Source organism: Salvelinus alpinus, chromosome 6 (assembly GCF_045679555.1).
Source record: "Salvelinus alpinus chromosome 6, SLU_Salpinus.1, whole genome shotgun sequence".
NCBI classification, from domain to species: Eukaryota; Metazoa; Chordata; class Actinopteri; order Salmoniformes; family Salmonidae; genus Salvelinus; species Salvelinus alpinus.
In genome coordinates, this window is record NC_092091.1 from 96,006,789 (window position 1) to 96,028,590 (window position 21,802).

A 21,802-nucleotide genomic window follows, 5' to 3' on the forward strand; every position below is an offset into this window, starting at 1 on the left:
TCAACTCTACTATAAACTCTACTATAAACTATATTAAACTCTATTATAAACTCTATTCAACTCTATTATAAACTCTATTCAACTATATTATAAACTCTATTCAACTCTATTATAAACTCTACTATAAACTCTATTCAACTCTATTATAAACTCTATTATAAACTCTATATAAACTCTATTATAAACTCTATTAAACTCTATTATAAACTCTATTATAAACTCTATTATAAACTATATTAAACTCTATTATAAACTCTATTCAACTCTATTATAAACTCTATTAAACTCTATTATAAACTCTACTATAAACTCTATTACAAACTCTATTCAACTCTATTATAAACTCTACTATACACTCTATTACAAACTCTATTCAACTCTATTATAAACTCTACTATACACTCTATTCAACTCTATTATAAACTCTATTATAAACTCTATTAAACTCTATTATAAACTCTATTAAACTCTATTATAAACTCTATTCAACTCTATTATAAACTCTACTATAAACTCTATTACAAACTCTATTATAAACTATATTAAACTCTATTACAAACTCTATTATAAACTCTATTATAAACTCTATTACAAACTCTATTGTAAACTCTATTGTAAACTCTATTGTAAACTCTACTATAAACTATATTATAAACTCTATTATAAACTCTATTAACTTATTATAGTAGATGAACTATAGACTCTTCAAGTCCTCAGTGACTAGATTATTAGTATAGATATTTATAAACAGGCTAGTTAGGGTCCTGGATGCTGATTGGCTGAAAGCCGTGGTATATCAGACACTATCCGACTGGTATGACAAAACGTCTTGCTTACTGCTCTAATTACGTTGGTAACCAGTTCCTAGTAGCAATCAGGCACCTCCGGGGGTTTGTGATATATGGCCAATATACCACGGCTAAGGGCTGTATCCAGGCACTCTGCGTTGCGTCGTGCTTAAACAGCGATTACCCGTGGTATATAGGCCATACACCACACCCCATCTGGTCTCATTGATTCAATATACCACACCCCTTCTGTCCTCATGGATTAAATATACCACACCCCTTCTGTCCTTATTGGTCGATATACCACACCCCCTCTGTCCTTATTGATTCAATATACCACACCCCCTCTGTCCTCATTGGTTCAATATACCACACCCCCTCTGTCCTTATTGGTCGATATACCACACCCCTCTGTCCTTATTGGTCGATACACCACACCCCCTCTGTCCTCATTGGTTCAATATACCACACACCTTCTGTCCTTATTGGTCGATATACCACACCCCTCTGTCCTTATTGGTCGATATACCACATCCCTTCTGTCCTTATTGGTCGATATACCACATCCCTTCTGTCCTTATTGGTCGATATACCACACCCCTCTGTCCTTATTGGTCGATATACCACACCCCTTCTGTCCTTATTGGTCGATATACCACACCCCTCTGTCCTTATTGGTCGATATACCACACCCCTCTGTCCTTATTGGTCGATATACCACACCCCTTCTGTCCTTATTGGTCGATATACCACACACCTCTGTCCTTATTGATCGATATACTATGGAATCTATTAGATAATTATATATGTATATATTATAGTTTCCTTTAATATATTCTTATATAGGGTGTCCAATCAGAAACACATTTTTCTACCACATTTTTCTACCTGTCAGTCTTATGAAAAGACTGACAGGACTAATAGATAGTCTCTTTATAAGACAGGGTAATGGACTGAGAGGACTAATAGATAGTCTCTTTATAAGACAGGGTAATGGTCTGACAGGACTAATAGATAGTCTCTTTATAAGACAGGGTAATGGTCTGACAGGACTAATAGATAGTCTCTTTATAAGACAGGGTAATGGTCTGACAGGACTAATAGATAGTCTCTTTATAAGACAGGGTAATGGACTGAGAGGACTAATAGATAGTCTCTTTATAAGACAGGGTAATGGTCTGACAGGACTAATAGATAGTCTCTTTATAAGACAGGGTAATGGTCTGACAGGACTAATAGATAGTCTCTTTATAAGACAGGGTAATGGTCTGACAGGACGAATAGATAGTCTCTTTAGAAGACAGGGTAATGGACTGACAGGACTAATAGATAGTCTCTTTAGAAGACAGGGTAATGGTCTGACAGGACTAATAGATAGTCTCTTTATAAGACAGGGTAATGGTCTGACAGGACTAATAGATAGTCTCTTTATAAGACAGGGTAATGGACTGAGAGGACTAATAGATAGTCTCTTTATAAGACAGGGTAATGGACTAATAGATAGTCTCTTTATAAGACAGGGTAATGGACTGACAGGACTAATAGATAGTCTCTTTATAAGACAGGGTAATGGTCTGACAGGACTAATAGATAGTCTCTTTATAAGACAGGGTAATGGTCTGACAGGACGAATAGATAGTCTCTTTAGAAGACAGGGTAATGGACTGACAGGACTAATAGATAGTCTCTTTATAAGACAGGGTAATGGTCTGACAGGACTAATAGATAGTCTCTTTATAAGACAGGGTAATGGTCTGACAGGACTAATAGATAGTCTCTTTATAAGACAGGGTAATGGTCTGACAGGACGAATAGATAGTCTCTTTAGAAGACAGGGTAATGGTGTGACAGGACTAATAGATAGTCTCTTTATAAGACAGGGTAATGGTGTGACAGGACTAATAGATAGTATCTTTATAAGACAGGGTAATGGACTGAGAGGACTAATAGATAGTCTCTTTATAAGACAGGGTAATGGACTGACAGGACTAATAGATAGTCTCTTTATAAGACAGGGTAATGGTCTGACAGGACTAATAGATAGTCTCTTTATAAGACAGGGTAATGGTCTGACAGGACTAATAGATAGTCTCTTTATAAGACAGGGTAATGGTCTGACAGGACGAATAGATAGTCTCTTTAGAAGACAGGGTAATGGACTGACAGGACTAATAGATAGTCTCTTTATAAGACAGGGTAATGGTCTGACAGGACTAATAGATAGTCTCTTTATAAGACAGGGTAATGGACTGAGAGGACTAATAGATAGTCTCTTTATAAGACAGGGTAATGGTCTGACAGGACGAATAGATAGTCTCTTTATAAGACAGGGTAATGGACTAATAGATAGTCTCTTTATAAGACAGGGTAATGGTCTGACAGGACTAATAGATAGTCTCTTTATAAGACAGGGTAATGGTCTGACAGGACTAATAGATAGTCTCTTTATAAGACAGGGTAATGGTCTGACAGGACTAATAGATAGTCTCTTTATAAGACAGGGTAATGGTCTGACAGGACTAATAGATAGTCTCTTTATAAGACAGGGTAATGGTCTGACAGGACTAATAGATAGTCTCTTTATAAGACAGGGTAATGGTCTGACAGGACTAATAGATAGTCTCTTTATAAGACAGGGTAATGGTCTGACAGGACGAATAGATAGTCTCTTTATAAGACAGGGTAATGGACTGACAGGACTAATAGATAGTCTCTTTATAAGACAGGGTAATGGTGTGACAGGACTAATAGATAGTCTCTTTATAAGACAGGGTAATGGTGTGACAGGACTAATAGATAGTCTCTTTATAAGACAGGGTAATGGACTGACAGGACTAATAGATAGTCTCTTTATAAGACAGGGTAATGGACTGACAGGACTAATAGATAGTCTCTTTATAAGACAGGGTAATGGTCTGACAGGACTAATAGATAGTATCTTTATAAGACAGGTTAATGGTCTGACAGGACTAATAGATAGTCTCTTTATAAGACAGGGTAATGGTCTGACAGGACTAATAGATAGTCTCTTTATTAGACAGGGTAATGGACTAATAGATAGTCTCTTTATTAGACAGGGTAATGGTCTGACAGGACTAATATATAGTCTCTTTATAAGACAGGGTAATGGACTAATAGATAGTCTCTTTATTAGACAGGGTAATGGTCTGACAGGACTAATAGATAGTCTCTTTATAAGACAGGGTAATGGACTAATAGATAGTCTCTTTATAAGACAGGGTAATGGTCTGACAGGACTAATAGATAGTCTCTTTATAAGACAGGGTAATGGTCTGACAGGACTAATAGATAGTCTCTTTATAAGACAGGGTAATGGTCTGACAGGACGAATAGATAGTCTCTTTAGAAGACAGGGTAATGGACTGACAGGACTAATAGATAGTCTCTTTATAAGACAGGGTAATGGTCTGACAGGACGAATAGATAGTCTCTTTAGAAGACAGGGTAATGGACTGACAGGACTAATAGATAGTCTCTTTATTAGACAGGGTAATGGTCTGACAGGACTAATAGATAGTCTCTTTATAAGACAGGGTAATGGACTAATAGATAGTCTCTTTATAAGACAGGGTAATGGTCTGACAGGACTAATAGATAGTCTCTTTATAAGACAGGGTAATGGTCTGACAGGACTAATAGATAGTCTCTTTATAAGACAGGGTAATGGTCTGACAGGACGAATAGATAGTCTCTTTAGAAGACAGGGTAATGGACTGACAGGACTAATAGATAGTCTCTTTATAAGACAGGGTAATGGTCTGACAGGACGAATAGATAGTCTCTTTAGAAGACAGGGTAATGGACTGACAGGACTAATAGATAGTCTCTTTATAAGACAGGGTAATGGACTGACAGGACTAATAGATAGTCTCTTTATAAGACAGGGTAATGGTCTGACAGGACTAATAGATAGTATCTTTATAAGACAGGTTAATGGTCTGACAGGACTAATAGATAGTCTCTTTATAAGACAGGGTAATGGTCTGACAGGACTAATAGATAGTCTCTTTATTAGACAGGGTAATGGTCTGACAGGACTAATAAATAGTCTCTTTATAAGACAGGGTAATGGACTAATAGATAGTCTCTTTATAAGACAGGGTAATGGACTAATAGATAGTCTCTTTATTAGACAGGGTAATGGTCTGACAGGACTAATAGATAGTCTCTTTATAAGACAGGGTAATGGACTAATAGATAGTCTCTTTATAAGACAGGGTAATGGTCTGACAGGACTAACAGATAGTCTCTTTATAAGACAGGGTAATGGACTGACAGGACTAATAGATAGTCTCTTTATAAGACAGGGTAATGGACTAATAGATAGTCTCTTTATAAGACAGGGTAATGGTCTGACAGGACTAACAGATAGTCTCTTTATAAGACAGGGTAATGGTCTGACAGGACTAATAGATAGTCTCTTTATAAGACAGGGTAATGGTCTGACAGGACTAACAGATAGTCTCTTTATAAGACAGGGTAATGGTCTGACAGGACTAACAGATAGTCTCTTTATAAGACAGGGTAATGGTCTGACAGGACGAATAGATAGTCTCTTTATAAGACAGGGTAATGGACTGACAGGACTAATAGATAGTCTCTTTATAAGACAGGGTAATGGACTGACAGGACTAATAGATAGTCTCTTTATAAGACAGGGTAATGGACTGACAGGACTAATAGATAGTCTCTTTATAAGACAGGGTAATGGACTGAGTGGACTAATAGATAGTCTCTTTATAAGACAGGGTAATGGACTGACAGGACAAATAGATAGTCTCTTTATAAGACAGGGTAATGGACTGAGAGGACTAATAGATAGTCTCTTTATAAGACAGGGTAATGGACTGACAGGACTAATAGATAGTCTCTTTATAAGACAGGGTAATGGTCTGACAGGACTAATAGATAGTCTCTTTATAAGACAGGGTAATGGTCTGACAGGACTAATAGATAGTCTCTTTATAAGACAGGGTAATGGTCTGACAGGACTAACAGATAGTCTCTTTATAAGACAGGGTAATGGTCTGACAGGACTAACAGATCCCGAGCTGACAAGGTAAAACATCTGTCATTCTGCCCCCTGAACAAGGCAGTTAACCCACTGTTCCCCGGTAGGCCGTCATTGAAAATAAGAATTTGTTCAAAACTGACTTAACTAATTAAATAAAAAATACACATTTGGTAAATATTTACTTAACTCTTCTTGAACTGCCCTGTTGTTTTAAGGGCTTATAAGTAGCATTTCACTGGAAGGTCTACACCTGCTGTATTCGGCGCATGTGACTAATAAAGTTCTTCCTCTGTCCTACACTATACCATCTCTCTCTCTCTCTCCCTCTCTCTCTCTCTATTACCTCAGCCTGGAGGGATAAAATAAACCACTTTCCTCCACTCAGAGCAATAGAGAGAGAGGAGGGAGAGAGAGAGAGGAGGGGGAAAGAGAGAAAGAGAGAGAGAGAGAGAGAGACAGAGAGACAGAGAGACAGAGAGACAGAGAGACAGAGAGAGAGAGAGAGAGAGAGACAGAGAGACAGAGAGAGAGAGAGAGAGACTGAGAGAGAGAGAGAGACAGAGAGGGACAAAGAGGAAGAAACTGAAAGATAAAGACAGAAAGTGACAGGTCAGTGGTGTGTGTATGGACATGCCTCTCCCCTCCACCCTCCATGCAGCACTCCTGACCCACCCCTGCCCCGCCTGGAGGACCCGTCCTGGGGCAGAGAGAGAACCGTTTCTCCCCTCCACAGGGGGCAGTCAGTGTGGATCCGTCAGGCCCGCTTAGAGTCCTCCCCTATGGGCATCGCGACCCAGCAGGGCCCCTTATCCCTGGAGGTTGTGTTGCTTTGATAGTTCTCCCCCCCCCCCGGCCAGAGACAGGTCATTGTGCCCCCCCCCCTGGGCCAGAGACAGGTCATAGCGCCCCCGTGCCCCCCCCCCCCCCTGGGCCAGAGACAGGTCATAGCGCCCCCGTGCCCCCCTCCCTGGGCCAGAGACAGGTCATTGTGCCCCCCCCCCCCTGGGTCAGAGACAGGTCATTGTGCCCCCCGTCCCCCCCCCCCCCCCCCCAGGGCCAGAGACAGGTCATTGCGCCCCCCAGGGCCAGAGACAGGTCATTGTGCCCCCTCGGCGGGGGGTCTTTCAGGGCTGACTCTGGCATTGTGTGAGTGACACGCCAAGCCATCACCACCATCTACAGTTGGAAACCTCATCTCCCTCTGCTACACAACGACATGTTGTGGTCAGGAAGCTAACGCTGATGGAACACTGATGGAACGCTGATGGAACGTTGATGGAACGCTGATGGAACGTTGATGGAACGCTGATGGAACGCTGATGGAACGCTGATGGAACGCTGATGGAACACTGATGGAACACTGATGGAACGTTGATGGAACGCTGATGGAACGCTGATGGAACGCTGATGGAACGCTGATGGAACGCTGATGGAACGCTGATGGAACGCTGATGGGACGCTGATGGAACGCTGATGTCCTGACAGATTGTTAGTAATGCTGATGGAACGCTGATGTCCTGACAGATTATTAGTAATGCTGATGGAACGCTGATGTCCTGACAGATTATTAGTAATGCTGATGGAACGCTGATGTCCTGACAGATTGTTAGTAATGCTGATGGAACGCTGATGTCCTGACAGATTGTTAGTAATGCTGATGGAACGCTGATGTCCTGACAGATTATTAGTAATGCTGATGGAACGCTGATGTCCTGACAGATTGTTAGTAATGCTGATGGAACGCTGATGTCCTGACAGATTATTAGTAATGCTGATGGAACGCTGATGTCCTGACAGATTGTTAGTAATGCTGATGGAACGCTGATGTCCTGACAGATTATTAGTAATGCTGATGGAACGCTGATGTCCTGACAGATTATTAGTAATGCTGATGGAACGCTGATGTCCTGACAGATTGTTAGTAATGCTGATGGAACGCTGATGTCCTGACAGATTGTTAGTAATGCTGATGGAACGCTGATGTCCTGACAGATTATTAGTAATGCTGATGGAACGCTGATGTCCTGACAGATTGTTAGTAATGCTGATGGAACGCTGATGTCCTGACAGATTGTTAGTAATGCTGATGGAATGCTGATGGAACGCTGATGTCCTGACAGATTGTTAGTAATGCTGATGGAACGCTGATGTCCTGACAGATTGTTAGTAATGCTGATGGAGCGCTGATGACCTGACAGATTGTTAGTAATGCTGATGGAACGCTGATGTCCTGACAGATTATTAGTAATGCTGATGGAACGCTGATGTCCTGACAGATTATTAGTAATGCTGATGGAACGCTGATGTCCTGACAGATTGTTAGTAATGCTGATGGAACGCTGATGTCCTGACAGAATATTAGTAACGCTGATGTCCTGACAGATTGTTAGTAATGCTGATGGAATGATGATGTCCTGACAGATTATTAGTAATGCTGATGGAACGCTGATGTCCTGACAGATTGTTAGTAATGCTGATGGAACGCTGATGTCCTGACAGATTGTTAGTAATGCTGATGGAACGCTGATGTCCTGACAGAATATTAGTAACGCTGATGTCCTGACAGAATATTAGTAACGCTGATGGAACGCTGATGTCCTGACAGATTATTAGTAACGCTGATGTCCTGACAGAATATTAGTAACGCTGATGGAACACTGATTTTAAGTAATGCTGATGGAACACTGATGGAACGCTGATGTCCTGACAGATTGTTAGTAATGCTGATGGAACGCTGATGTCCTGACAGATTATTAGTAACGCTGATGGAACGCTGATGTCCTGACAGAATATTAGTAACGCTGATGTCCTGACAGAATATTAGTAACGCTGATGGAACACTGATTTTAAGTAATGCTGATGGAACACTGATGGAACGCTGATGTCCTGACAGATTGTTAGTAATGCTGATGGAACACTGATGGAACGCTGATGTCCTGACAGATTATTAGTAATGCTGATGGAACGCTGATGTCCTGACAGATTGTTAGTAATGCTGATGGAACGCTGATGGAACGCTGATGTCCTGACAGATTGTTAGTAATGCTGATGGAACGCTGATGTCCTGACAGATTGTTAGTAATGCTGATGGAACGCTGATGTCCTGACAGATTGTTAGTAATGCTGATGGAACGCTGATGGAACGCTGATGTCCTGACAGATTATTAGTAATGCTGATGGAACGCTGATGTCCTGACAGATTGTTAGTAATGCTGATGGACCGCTGATGTCCTGACAGATTGTTGGTAATGCTGATGGAACGCTGATGTCCTGACAGATTGTTAGTAATGCTGATGGAACGCTGATGTCCTGACAGATTGTTAGTAATGCTGATGGAACGCTGATGGAACGCTGATGTCCTGACAGATTGTTAGTAATGCTGATGGAACACTGATGTCCTGACAGATTGTTAGTAATGCTGATGGAACACTGATGGAACGCTGATGTCCTGACAGATTATTAGTAATGCTGATGGAACGCTGATGTCCTGACAGATTATTAGTAATGCTGATGGAATGCTGATGGAACACTGATGGAACGCTGATGTCCTGACAGATTATTAGTAATGCTGATGGAATGCTGATGGAACACTGATGGAACGCTGATGTCCTGACAGATTATTAGTAATGCTGATGGAACGCTGATGTCCTGACAGATTGTTAGTAATGCTGATGGAACGCTGATGTCCTGACAGATTGTTAGTAATGCTGATGGAACGCTGATGTCCTGACAGATTGTTAGTAATGCTGATGGAATGCTGATGGAACGCTGATGTCCTGACAGATTGTTAGTAATGCTGATGGAACACTGATTTTAAGTAATGCTGATGGAACACTGATGTCCTGGCAGAGTGTTAGTTACAGGTCAGAGAGAGAGACAGTCTCTCTGTCAAACCTGTCTGTCTGGTTGAGGGTGTCATGGACATTCTTTAAGAGTCTGGCTCTGGTTTCCTTAGTCTCAGGCATTCCTCAGTTCTGGCTGTCACACACACACACACACACACACACACACACACACACACACACACACACACACACACACACACACACACACACACACACACACACACACACACACACACACACACACAGCTTAATTATGCCATAACTACCCAGAGGGCCTGACGCCAAATACCACCCCCCCTATTCACCATTCAGCCTCTAATACCCTACACTGTCTGTCCATGTAACACTGTCCACTGTCTGTCCATGTAACACTGTCCACTGCCTGTCCATGTAACACTGTCCCCTGTCCATGTAACACTGTCCACTGTCTGTCCATGTAACACTGTCCCCTGTCTGTCCATGTAACACTGTCCACTGTCTGTCCATGTAACACTGTCTGTCCATGTAACACTGTCCACTGTCTGTCCATGTAACACTGTCCACTGTCTGTCCACTGTCTGTCCATGTAACACTGTCCACTGTCTGTCCATGTAACACTGTCCACTGTCTGTCCACTGTCTGTCCATGTAACACTGTCCACTGTCTGTCCATGTAACACTGTCCACTGTCTGTCCATGTAACACTGTCCACTGTCTGTCCATGTAACACTGTCCACTGTCTGTCCATGTAACACTGTCCACTGTCTGTCCATGTAACACTGTCCACTGTCTGTCCATGTAACACAGTTCACTGTCTGTCCATGTAACACTGTCCACTGTCTGTCCATGTAACACTGTCCACTGTCTGTCCATGTAACACTGTCCACTGTCTGTCCATGTAACACTGTCCACTGTCTGTCCATGTAACACTGTCCACTGTCTGTCCATGTAACACTGTCCACTGTCCACTGTCTGTCCATGTAACACTGTCCCCTGTCTGTCCATGTAACACTGTTCACTGTCTGACCATGTAACACTGTCCACTGTCTGTCCATGTAACACTGTCCACTGTCTGTCCATGTAACACTGTCCACTGTCCACTGCCTGTCCATGTAACACTGTCCCCTGTCTGTCCATGTAACACTGTCCACTGTCTGTCCATGTAACACTGTCCACTGTCTGTCCATGTAACACTGTCCACTGTCTGTCCATGTAACACTGTCCACTGTCTGTCCATGTAACACTGTCCCCTGTCTGTCCATGTAACACTGTCCACTGTCTGTCCATGTAACACTGTCCCCTGTCTGTCCATGTAACACTGTCCACTGTCTGTCCATGTAACACTGTTCACTGTCTGTCCATGTAACACTGTCCACTGTCTGTCCATGTAACACTGTCCACTGTCCACTGCCTGTCCATGTAACACTGTCCACTGTCTGTCCATGTAACACTGTCCACTGTCTGTCCATGTAACACTGTCCACTGTCCACTGCCTGTCCATGTAACACTGTCCCCTGTCTGTCCATGTAACACTGTCCACTGTCTGTCCATGTAACACTGTCCACTGTCTGTCCATGTAACACTGTCCACTGTCTGTCCATGTAACACTGTCCACTGTCTGTCCATGTAACACTGTCCCCTGTCTGTCCATGTAACACTGTCCACTGTCTGTCCATGTAACACTGTCCCCTGTCTGTCCATGTAACACTGTCCACTGTCTGTCCATGTAACAATGTTCACTGTCTGTCCATGTAACACTGTCCACTGTCTGTCCATGTAACACTGTCCACTGTCCACTGCCTGTCCATGTAACACTGTCCACTGTCTGTCCATGTAACACTGTCCACTGTCTGTCCATGTAACACTGTCCACTGTCTGTCCATGTAACACTGTCCACTGTCTGTCCATGTAACACTGTCCACTGTCTGTCCATGTAGCACTGTCCACTGTCTGTCCATGTAACACTGTCCACTGTCTGTCCATGTAACACTGTCCACTGTCTGTCCATGTAACACTGTCCACTGTCTGTCCATGTAACACTGTCCACTGTCTGTCCATGTAACACTGTCCACTGTCTGTCCATGTAACACTGTCCACTGTCTGTCCATGTAACACTGTCCACTGTCCACTGTCTGTCCATGTAACACTGTCCACTGCCTGTCCATGTAACACTGTCCACTGTCTGTCCATGTAACACTGTTCACTGTCTGTCCATGTAACACTGTCCCCTGTCTGTCCATGTAACACTGTCCCCAGTCTGTCCATGTAACACTGCCCACTGTCTGTCCATGTAACACTGTCCACTGTCTGTCCATGTAACACTGTCCACTGTCTGTCCATGTAACACTGTCCACTGTCTGTCCACTGTCTGTCCATGTAACACTGTCCACTGTCTGTCCATGAAACACTGTCCACTGTCTGTCCATGTAACACTGTCCACTGTCTGTCCACTGTCTGTCCATGTAACACTGTCCACTGTCTGTCCATGTAACACTGTCCACTGTCTGTCCATGTAACACTGTCCCCTGTCCACTGTCTGTCCATGTAACACTGTCCCCTGTCTGTCCATGTAGCACTGTCCACTGTCTGTCCATGTAACACTGTCCACTGTCTGTCCATGTAACACTGTCCACTGTCTGTCCATGTAACACTGTCCACTGTCTGTCCATGTAACACTGTCCACTGTCTGTCCATGTAACACTGTCCACTGTCTGTCCATGTAACACTGTCCACTGTCTGTCCATGTAACACTGTCCACTGTCTGTCCATGTAACACTGTCCACTGTCTGTCCATGTAACACTGTCCACTGTCTGTCCATGTAACACTGTCCCCTGTCCACTGTCTGTCCATGTAACACTGTCTACTGCCTGTCCATGTAACACTGTCCACTGTCTGTCCATGTAACACTGTCCACTGTCTGTCCATGTAACACTGTCCACTGTCTGTCCATGTAACACTGTCTACTGCCTGTCCATGTAACACTGTCCACTGTCTGTCCATGTAACACTGTCCACTGTCTGTCCATGTAACACTGTTCACTGTCTGTCCATGTAACACTGTCCACTGTCTGTCCATGTAACACTGTCCACTGTCCACTGTCTGTCCATGTAACACTGTCCACTGTCCACTGTCTGTCCATGTAACACTGTCCACTGTCTGTCCATGTAACACTGTTCACTGTCTGTCCATGTAACACTGTCCACTGTCTGTCCATGTAACACTGTCCACTGTCTGTCCATGTAACACTGTCCACTGTCTGTCCATGTAACACTGTCCACTGTCTGTCCATGTAACACTGTCCACTGTCTGTCCATGTAGCACTGTTCACTGTCTGTCCATGTAACACTGTTCACTGTCTGTCCATGTAACACTGTCCCCTGTCTGTCCATGTAACACTGTCTACTGTCTGTCCATGTAACACTGTCCACTGTCTGTCCATGTAACACTGTCCCCTGTCCACTGTCTGTCCATGTAACACTGTCCACTGTCTGTCCATGTAACACTGTCTGTCCATGTAACACTGTTCACTGTCTGTCCATGTAACACTGTTCACTGTCTGTCCATGTAACACTGTCCACTGTCTGTCCATGTAACACTGTCCACTGTCTGTCCATGTAACACTGTCCACTGTCTGTCCATGTAACACTGCCCACTGTCTGTCCATGTAGCACTGTTCACTGTCTGTCCATGTAACACTGTCCACTGTCTGTCCATGTAGCACTGTTCACTGTCTGTCCATGTAACACTGTTCACTGTCTGTCCATGTAACACTGTCCCCTGTCTGTCCATGTAACACTGTCTACTGTCTGTCCATGTAACACTGTCCACTGTCTGTCCATGTAACACTGTCCCCTGTCCACTGTCTGTCCATGTAACACTGTCCACTGTCTGTCCATGTAACACTGTCTGTCCATGTAACACTGTTCACTGTCTGTCCATGTAACACTGTCCACTGTCTGTCCATGTAACACTGTCCACTGTCTGTCCATGTAACACTGTCCACTGTCTGTCCATGTAACACTGTCCACTGTCTGTCCATGTAACACTGTCCGTCCACTGTCTGTCCATGTAACACTGTCCGTCCACTGTCTGTCCATGTAACACTGTCCACTGTCTGTCCATGTAACACTGTCCACTGTCTGTCCATGTAACACTGTCCACTGTCTGTCCATGTAACACTGTCCACTGTCTGTCCATGTAACACTGTCCACTGTCTGTCCATGTAACACTGTCCACTGTCTGTCCATGTAACACTGTCCACTGTCTGTCCATGTAACACTGTCCACTGTCTGTCCATGTAACACTGTCCACTGTCTGTCCATGTAACACTGTTCACTGTCTGTCCATGTAACACTGTCCACTGTCTGTCCATGTAACACTGTCCACTGTCTGTCCATGTAACACTGTCCACTGTCTGTCCATGTAGCACTGTCCACTGTCTGTCCATGTAACACTGTCTGTCCATGTAACACTGTCCACTGTCTGTCCATGTAACACTGTCTGTCCATGTAACACTGTCCACTGTCTGTCCATGTAACACTGTCCACTGTCTGTCCATGTAACACTGTCCACTGTCCACTGTCTGTCCATGTAACACTGTCCACTGTCTGTCCATGTAACACTGTCCACTGTCTGTCCATGTAACACTGTCCACTGTCTGTCCATGTAACACTGTCCACTGTCTGTCCATGTAACACTGTTCACTGTCTGTCCATGTAACACTGTTCACTGTCTGTCCATGTAACACTGTCCACTGTCTGTCCATGTAACACTGTCCACTGTCTGTCCATGTAACACTGTCCACTGTCTGTCCATGTAACACTGTTCACTGTCTGTCCATGTAACACTGTCCACTGTCTGTCCATGTAACACTGTCCACTGTCTGTCCATGTAACACTGTCCACTGTCTGTCCATGTAACACTGTCCACTGTCTGTCCATGTAACACTGTCCACTGTCTGTCCATGTAACACTGTCCCCTGTCCACTGTCTGTCCATGTAACACTGTCTACTGCCTGTCCATGTAACACTGTCCACTGTCTGTCCATGTAACACTGTCCACTGTCTGTCCATGTAACACTGTCCCCTGTCCACTGTCTGTCCATGTAACACTGTCCCCTGTCCACTGTCTGTCCATGTAACACTGTCCACTGTCTGTCCATGTAACACTGTCCACTGTCTGTCCATGTAACACTGTCCACTGTCTGTCCATGTAACACTGTCCACTGTCTGTCCATGTAACACTGTCCACTGTCTGTCCATGTAACACTGTCCACTGTCTGTCCATGTAACACTGTCCCCTGTCTGTCCATGTAACACTGTCCACTGTCTGTCCATGTAACACTGTCCCCTGTCTGTCCATGTAACACTGTCCACTGTCTGTCCATGTAACACTGTTCACTGTCTGTCCATGTAACACTGTCCACTGTCTGTCCATGTAACACTGTCCACTGTCCACTGCCTGTCCATGTAACACTGTCCACTGTCTGTCCATGTAACACTGTCCACTGTCTGTCCATGTAACACTGTCCACTGTCCACTGCCTGTCCATGTAACACTGTCCCCTGTCTGTCCATGTAACACTGTCCACTGTCTGTCCATGTAACACTGTCCACTGTCTGTCCATGTAACACTGTCCACTGTCTGTCCATGTAACACTGTCCACTGTCTGTCCATGTAACACTGTCCCCTGTCTGTCCATGTAACACTGTCCACTGTCTGTCCATGTAACACTGTCCCCTGTCTGTCCATGTAACACTGTCCACTGTCTGTCCATGTAACAATGTTCACTGTCTGTCCATGTAACACTGTCCACTGTCTGTCCATGTAACACTGTCCACTGTCCACTGCCTGTCCATGTAACACTGTCCACTGTCTGTCCATGTAACACTGTCCACTGTCTGTCCATGTAACACTGTCCACTGTCTGTCCATGTAACACTGTCCACTGTCTGTCCATGTAACACTGTCCACTGTCTGTCCATGTAACACTGTCCACTGTCTGTCCATGTAGCACTGTCCACTGTCTGTCCATGTAACACTGTCCACTGTCTGTCCATGTAACACTGTCCACTGTCTGTCCATGTAACACTGTCCACTGTCTGTCCATGTAACACTGTCCACTGTCTGTCCATGTAACACTGTCCACTGTCTGTCCATGTAACACTGTCCACTGTCTGTCCATGTAACACTGTCCACTGTCCACTGTCTGTCCATGTAACACTGTCCACTGCCTGTCCATGTAACACTGTCCACTGTCTGTCCATGTAACACTGTTCACTGTCTGTCCATGTAACACTGTCCCCTGTCTGTCCATGTAACACTGTCCCCAGTCTGTCCATGTAACACTGCCCACTGTCTGTCCATGTAACACTGTCCACTGTCTGTCCATGTAACACTGTCCACTGTCTGTCCATGTAACACTGTCCACTGTCTGTCCACTGTCTGTCCATGTAACACTGTCCACTGTCTGTCCATGTAACACTGTCCACTGTCTGTCCATGTAACACTGTCCACTGTCTGTCCACTGTCTGTCCATGTAACACTGTCCACTGTCTGTCCATGTAACACTGTCCACTGTCTGTCCATGTAACACTGTCCCCTGTCCACTGTCTGTCCATGTAACACTGTCCCCTGTCTGTCCATGTAGCACTGTCCACTGTCTGTCCATGTAACACTGTCCACTGTCTGTCCATGTAACACTGTCCACTGTCTGTCCATGTAACACTGTCCACTGTCTGTCCATGTAACACTGTCCACTGTCTGTCCATGTAACACTGTCCACTGTCTGTCCATGTAACACTGTCCACTGTCTGTCCATGTAACACTGTCCACTGTCTGTCCATGTAACACTGTCCACTGTCTGTCCATGTAACACTGTCCACTGTCTGTCCATGTAACACTGTCCACTGTCTGTCCATGTAACACTGTTCACTGTCTGTCCATGTAACACTGTCCACTGTCTGTCCATGTAACACTGTCCACTGTCTGTCCATGTAACACTGTCCACTGTCTGTCCATGTAACACTGTCCACTGTCTGTCCATGTAACACTGTCCACTGTCTGTCCATGTAGCACTGTTCACTGTCTGTCCATGTAACACTGTTCACTGTCTGTCCATGTAACACTGTCCCCTGTCTGTCCATGTAACACTGTCTACTGTCTGTCCATGTAACACTGTCCACTGTCTGTCCATGTAACACTGTCCCCTGTCCACTGTCTGTCCATGTAACACTGTCCACTGTCTGTCCATGTAACACTGTCTGTCCATGTAACACTGTTCACTGTCTGTCCATGTAACACTGTTCACTGTCTGTCCATGTAACACTGTCCACTGTCTGTCCATGTAACACTGTCCACTGTCTGTCCATGTAACACTGTCCACTGTCTGTCCATGTAACACTGCCCACTGTCTGTCCATGTAGCACTGTTCACTGTCTGTCCATGTAACACTGTCCACTGTCTGTCCATGTAGCACTGTTCACTGTCTGTCCATGTAACACTGTTCACTGTCTGTCCATGTAACACTGTCCCCTGTCTGTCCATGTAACACTGTCTACTGTCTGTCCATGTAACACTGTCCACTGTCTGTCCATGTAACACTGTCCCCTGTCCACTGTCTGTCCATGTAACACTGTCCACTGTCTGTCCATGTAACACTGTCTGTCCATGTAACACTGTTCACTGTCTGTCCATGTAACACTGTCCACTGTCTGTCCATGTAACACTGTCCACTGTCTGTCCATGTAACACTGTCCACTGTCTGTCCATGTAACACTGTCCACTGTCTGTCCATGTAACACTGTCCGTCCACTGTCTGTCCATGTAACACTGTCCGTCCACTGTCTGTCCATGTAACACTGTCCACTGTCTGTCCATGTAACACTGTCCACTGTCTGTCCATGTAACACTGTCCACTGTCTGTCCATGTAACACTGTCCACTGTCTGTCCATGTAACACTGTCCACTGTCTGTCCATGTAACACTGTCCACTGTCTGTCCATGTAACACTGTCCACTGTCTGTCCATGTAACACTGTCCACTGTCTGTCCATGTAACACTGTCCACTGTCTGTCCATGTAACACTGTTCACTGTCTGTCCATGTAACACTGTCCACTGTCTGTCCATGTAACACTGTCCACTGTCTGTCCATGTAACACTGTCCACTGTCTGTCCATGTAGCACTGTCCACTGTCTGTCCATGTAACACTGTCTGTCCATGTAACACTGTCCACTGTCTGTCCATGTAACACTGTCTGTCCATGTAACACTGTCCACTGTCTGTCCATGTAACACTGTCCACTGTCTGTCCATGTAACACTGTCCACTGTCCATGTAACACTGTCCACTGTCTGTCCATGTAACACTGTCCACTGTCTGTCCATGTAACACTGTCCACTGTCTGTCCATGTAACACTGTCCACTGTCTGTCCATGTAACACTGTTCACTGTCTGCCCATGTAACACTGTTCACTGTCTGTCCATGTAACACTGTCCACTGTCTGTCCATGTAACACTGTCCACTGTCTGTCCATGTAACACTGTCCACTGTCTGTCCATGTAACACTGTTCACTGTCTGTCCATGTAACACTGTCCACTGTCTGTCCATGTAACACAGTCCACTGTCTGTCCATGTAACACTGTCCACTGTCTGTCCATGTAACACTGTCCACTGTCTGTCCATGTAACACTGTCCACTGTCTGTCCATGTAACACTGTCCCCTGTCCACTGTCTGTCCATGTAACACTGTCTACTGCCTGTCCATGTAACACTGTCCACTGTCTGTCCATGTAACACTGTCCACTGTCTGTCCATGTAACACTGTCCCCTGTCCACTGTCTGTCCATGTAACACTGTCCCCTGTCCACTGTCTGTCCATGTAACACTGTCCACTGTCTGTCCATGTAACACTGTCCACTGTCTGTCCATGTAACACTGTCCACTGTCTGTCCATGTAACACTGTCCACTGTCTGTCCATGTAACACTGTCCACTGTCTGTCCATGTAACACTGTCCACTGTCTGTCCATGTAACACTGTCCACTGTCTGTCCATGTAACACTGTCCCCTGTCTGTCCATGTAACACTGTCCACTGTTCACTGTCTGTCCATGTAACACTGTCCACTGTCTGTCCATGTAACACTGTCCACTGTCTGTCCATGTAACACTGTCCACTGTCTGTCCATGTAACACTGTCCACTGTCTGTCCATGTAACACTGTCCACTGTCTGTCCATGTAACACTGTCCACTGTCTGTCCATGTAACACTGTCCACTGTCCACTGTCTGTCCATGTAACACTGTCCACTGTTCACTGTCTGTCCACTGTCTGTCCATGTAACACTGTCCACTGTCTGTCCATGTAGCACTGTTCACTGTCTGTCCATGTAACACTGTCCACTGTCTGTCCATGTAACACTGTCCACTGTCTGTCCATGTAGCACTGTCCACTGTCCACTGTCTGTCCATGTAACACTGTCCACTGTCTGTCCATGTAACACTGTCCACTGTCTGTCCATGTAACACTGTTCACTGTCTGTCCATGTAACACTGTTCACTGTCTGTCCATGTAACACTGTCCACTGTCTGTCCATGTAACACTGTCCACTGTCTGTCCATGTAACACTGTCCACTGTCTGTCCATGTAACACTGTCCACTGTCTGTCCATGTAGCACTGTTCACTGTCTGTCCATGTAACACTGTCCACTGTCTGTCCATGTAACACTGTCCACTGTCTGTCCATGTAGCACTGTCCACTGTCCACTGTCTGTCCATGTAACACTGTCCACTGTCTGTCCATGTAACACTGTCCACTGTCTGTCCATGTAACACTGTCCACTGTCCACTGTCTGTCCATGTAACACTGTTCACTGTCTGTCCACTGTCTGTCCATGTAACACTGTTCACTGTCTGTCCACTGTCTGTCCATGTAACACTGTCCACTGTCTGTCCATGTAACACTGTTCACTGTCTGTCCACTGTCTGTCCATGTAACACTGTCCACTGTCTGTCCATGTAACACTGTCAACTGTCTGTCCATGTAACACTGTCCACTGTCTGTCCATGTAACACTGTCCACTGTCTGTCCATGTAACACTGTCCACTGTCTGTCCATGTAACACTGTCCACTGTCTGTCCATGTAACACTGTCCACTGTCTGTCCATGTAACACTGTCCACTGTCTGTCCATGTAACACTGTCCACTGTCTGTCCATGTAACACTGTTCACTGTCTGTCCACTGTCTGTCCATGTAACACTGCCCACTGTCTGTCCATGTAGCACTGTTCACTGTCTGTCCATGTAACACTGTCCACTGTCTGTCCATGTAACACTGTCCACTGTCTGTCCATGTAGCACTGTCCACTGTCCACTGTCTGTCCATGTAACACTGTCCACTGTCTGTCCATGTAACACTGTCCACTGTCTGTCCATGTAACACTGTCCACTGTCCACTGTCTGTCCATGTAACACTGTTCACTGTCTGTCCACTGTCTGTCCATGTAACACTGTTCACTGTCTGTCCACTGTCTGTCCATGTAACACTGTCCACTGTCTGTCCATGTAACACTGTCCACTGTCTGTCCATGTAACACTGTTCACTGTCTGTCCACTGTCTGTCCATGTAACACTGTCCACTGTCTGTCCATGTAACACTGTCCACTGTCTGTCCATGTAACACTGTCCACTGTCTGTCCATGTAACACTGTCCACTGTCTGTCCATGTAACACTGTCCACTGTCTGTCCATGTAACACTGTCCACTGTCTGTCCATGTAACACTGTCCACTGTCTGTCCATGTAACACTGTCCACTGTCTGTCCATGTAACACTGTCCACTGTCTGTCCATGTAACACTGTCCACTGTCTGTCCACTGTCTGTCCATGTAACACTGTCCACTGTCTGTCCACTGTCTGTCCATGTAACACTGTCCACTGTCTGTCCATGTAACACTGTCCACTGTCTGTCCATGTAACACTGTCCACTGTCTGTCCATGTAGCACTGTCCACTGTCTGTCCATGTAACACTGTCCACTGTCTGTCCATGTAACACTGTTCACTGTCTGTCCATGTAGCACTGTCCACTGTCTGTCCATGTAACACTGTCCACTGTCTGTCCATGTAACACTGTCCACTGTCTGTCCATGTAACACTGTCCACTGTCTGTCCATGTAACACTGTCCACTGTCTGTCCATGTAACACTGTCCACTGTCTGTCCATGTAACACTGTCCACTGTCTGTCCATGTAACACTGTCCACTGTCCACTGTCTGTCCATGTAACACTGTTCACTGTCTGTCCATGTAACACTGTTCACTGTCTGTCCATGTAACACTGTCCACTGTCTGTCCATGTAACACTGTCCACTGTCTGTCCATGTAACACTGTCCACTGTCCACTGTCTGTCCATGTAACACTGTTCACTGTCTGTCCATGTAACACTGTTCACTGTCTGTCCATGTAACACTGTTCACTGTCTGTCCATGTAACACTGTCCACTGTCTGTCCATGTAACACTGTCCACTGTCTGTCCATGTAACACTGTTCACTGTCTGTCCATGTAACACTGTCCACTGTCTGTCCATGTAACACTGTCCACTGTCTGTCCATGTAACACTGTCCCCTGTCTGTCCATGTAACACTGTCCACTGTCTGTCCATGTAACACTGTCCACTGTCTGTCCATGTAACACTGTCCACTGTCTGTCCATGTAACACTGTCCCCTGTCTGTCCATGTAACACTGTCCACTGTCTGTCCATCCATGTAACACTGTCCACTGTCCACTGTCTGTCCATGTAACACTGTCTGTCCATGTAACACTGTCCACTGTCTGTCCATGTAACACTGTCCACTGTCTGTCCATGTAACACTGTCCACTGTCTGTCCATGTAACACTGTTCACTGTCTGTCCATGTAACACTGTCCACTGTCTGTCCATGTAACACTGTCCACTGTCTGTCCATGTAACACTGTCCACTGTCTGTCCATGTAACACTGTCCACTGTCTGTCCATGTAACACTGTCCACTGTCTGTCCATGTAACACTGTTCACTGTCTGTCCATGTAACACTGTTCACTGTCTGTCCATGTAACACTGTTCACTGTCTGTCCATGTAACACTGTCCCCTGTCTGTCCATGTAACACTGTCCCCTGT

At 45.1% G+C, this 21,802-nt stretch overlaps 1 protein-coding gene across 6 annotated transcripts in view; it reads right to left on the reverse strand.

The window, feature by feature from the left end:
• The window catches only part of slit2 (slit homolog 2 (Drosophila)), a 270,241-nt gene that overhangs the window by 225,058 nt on the left and 23,381 nt on the right, over positions 1–21,802 (reverse strand). The gene's annotated exons all lie outside the window — the stretch shown is intronic.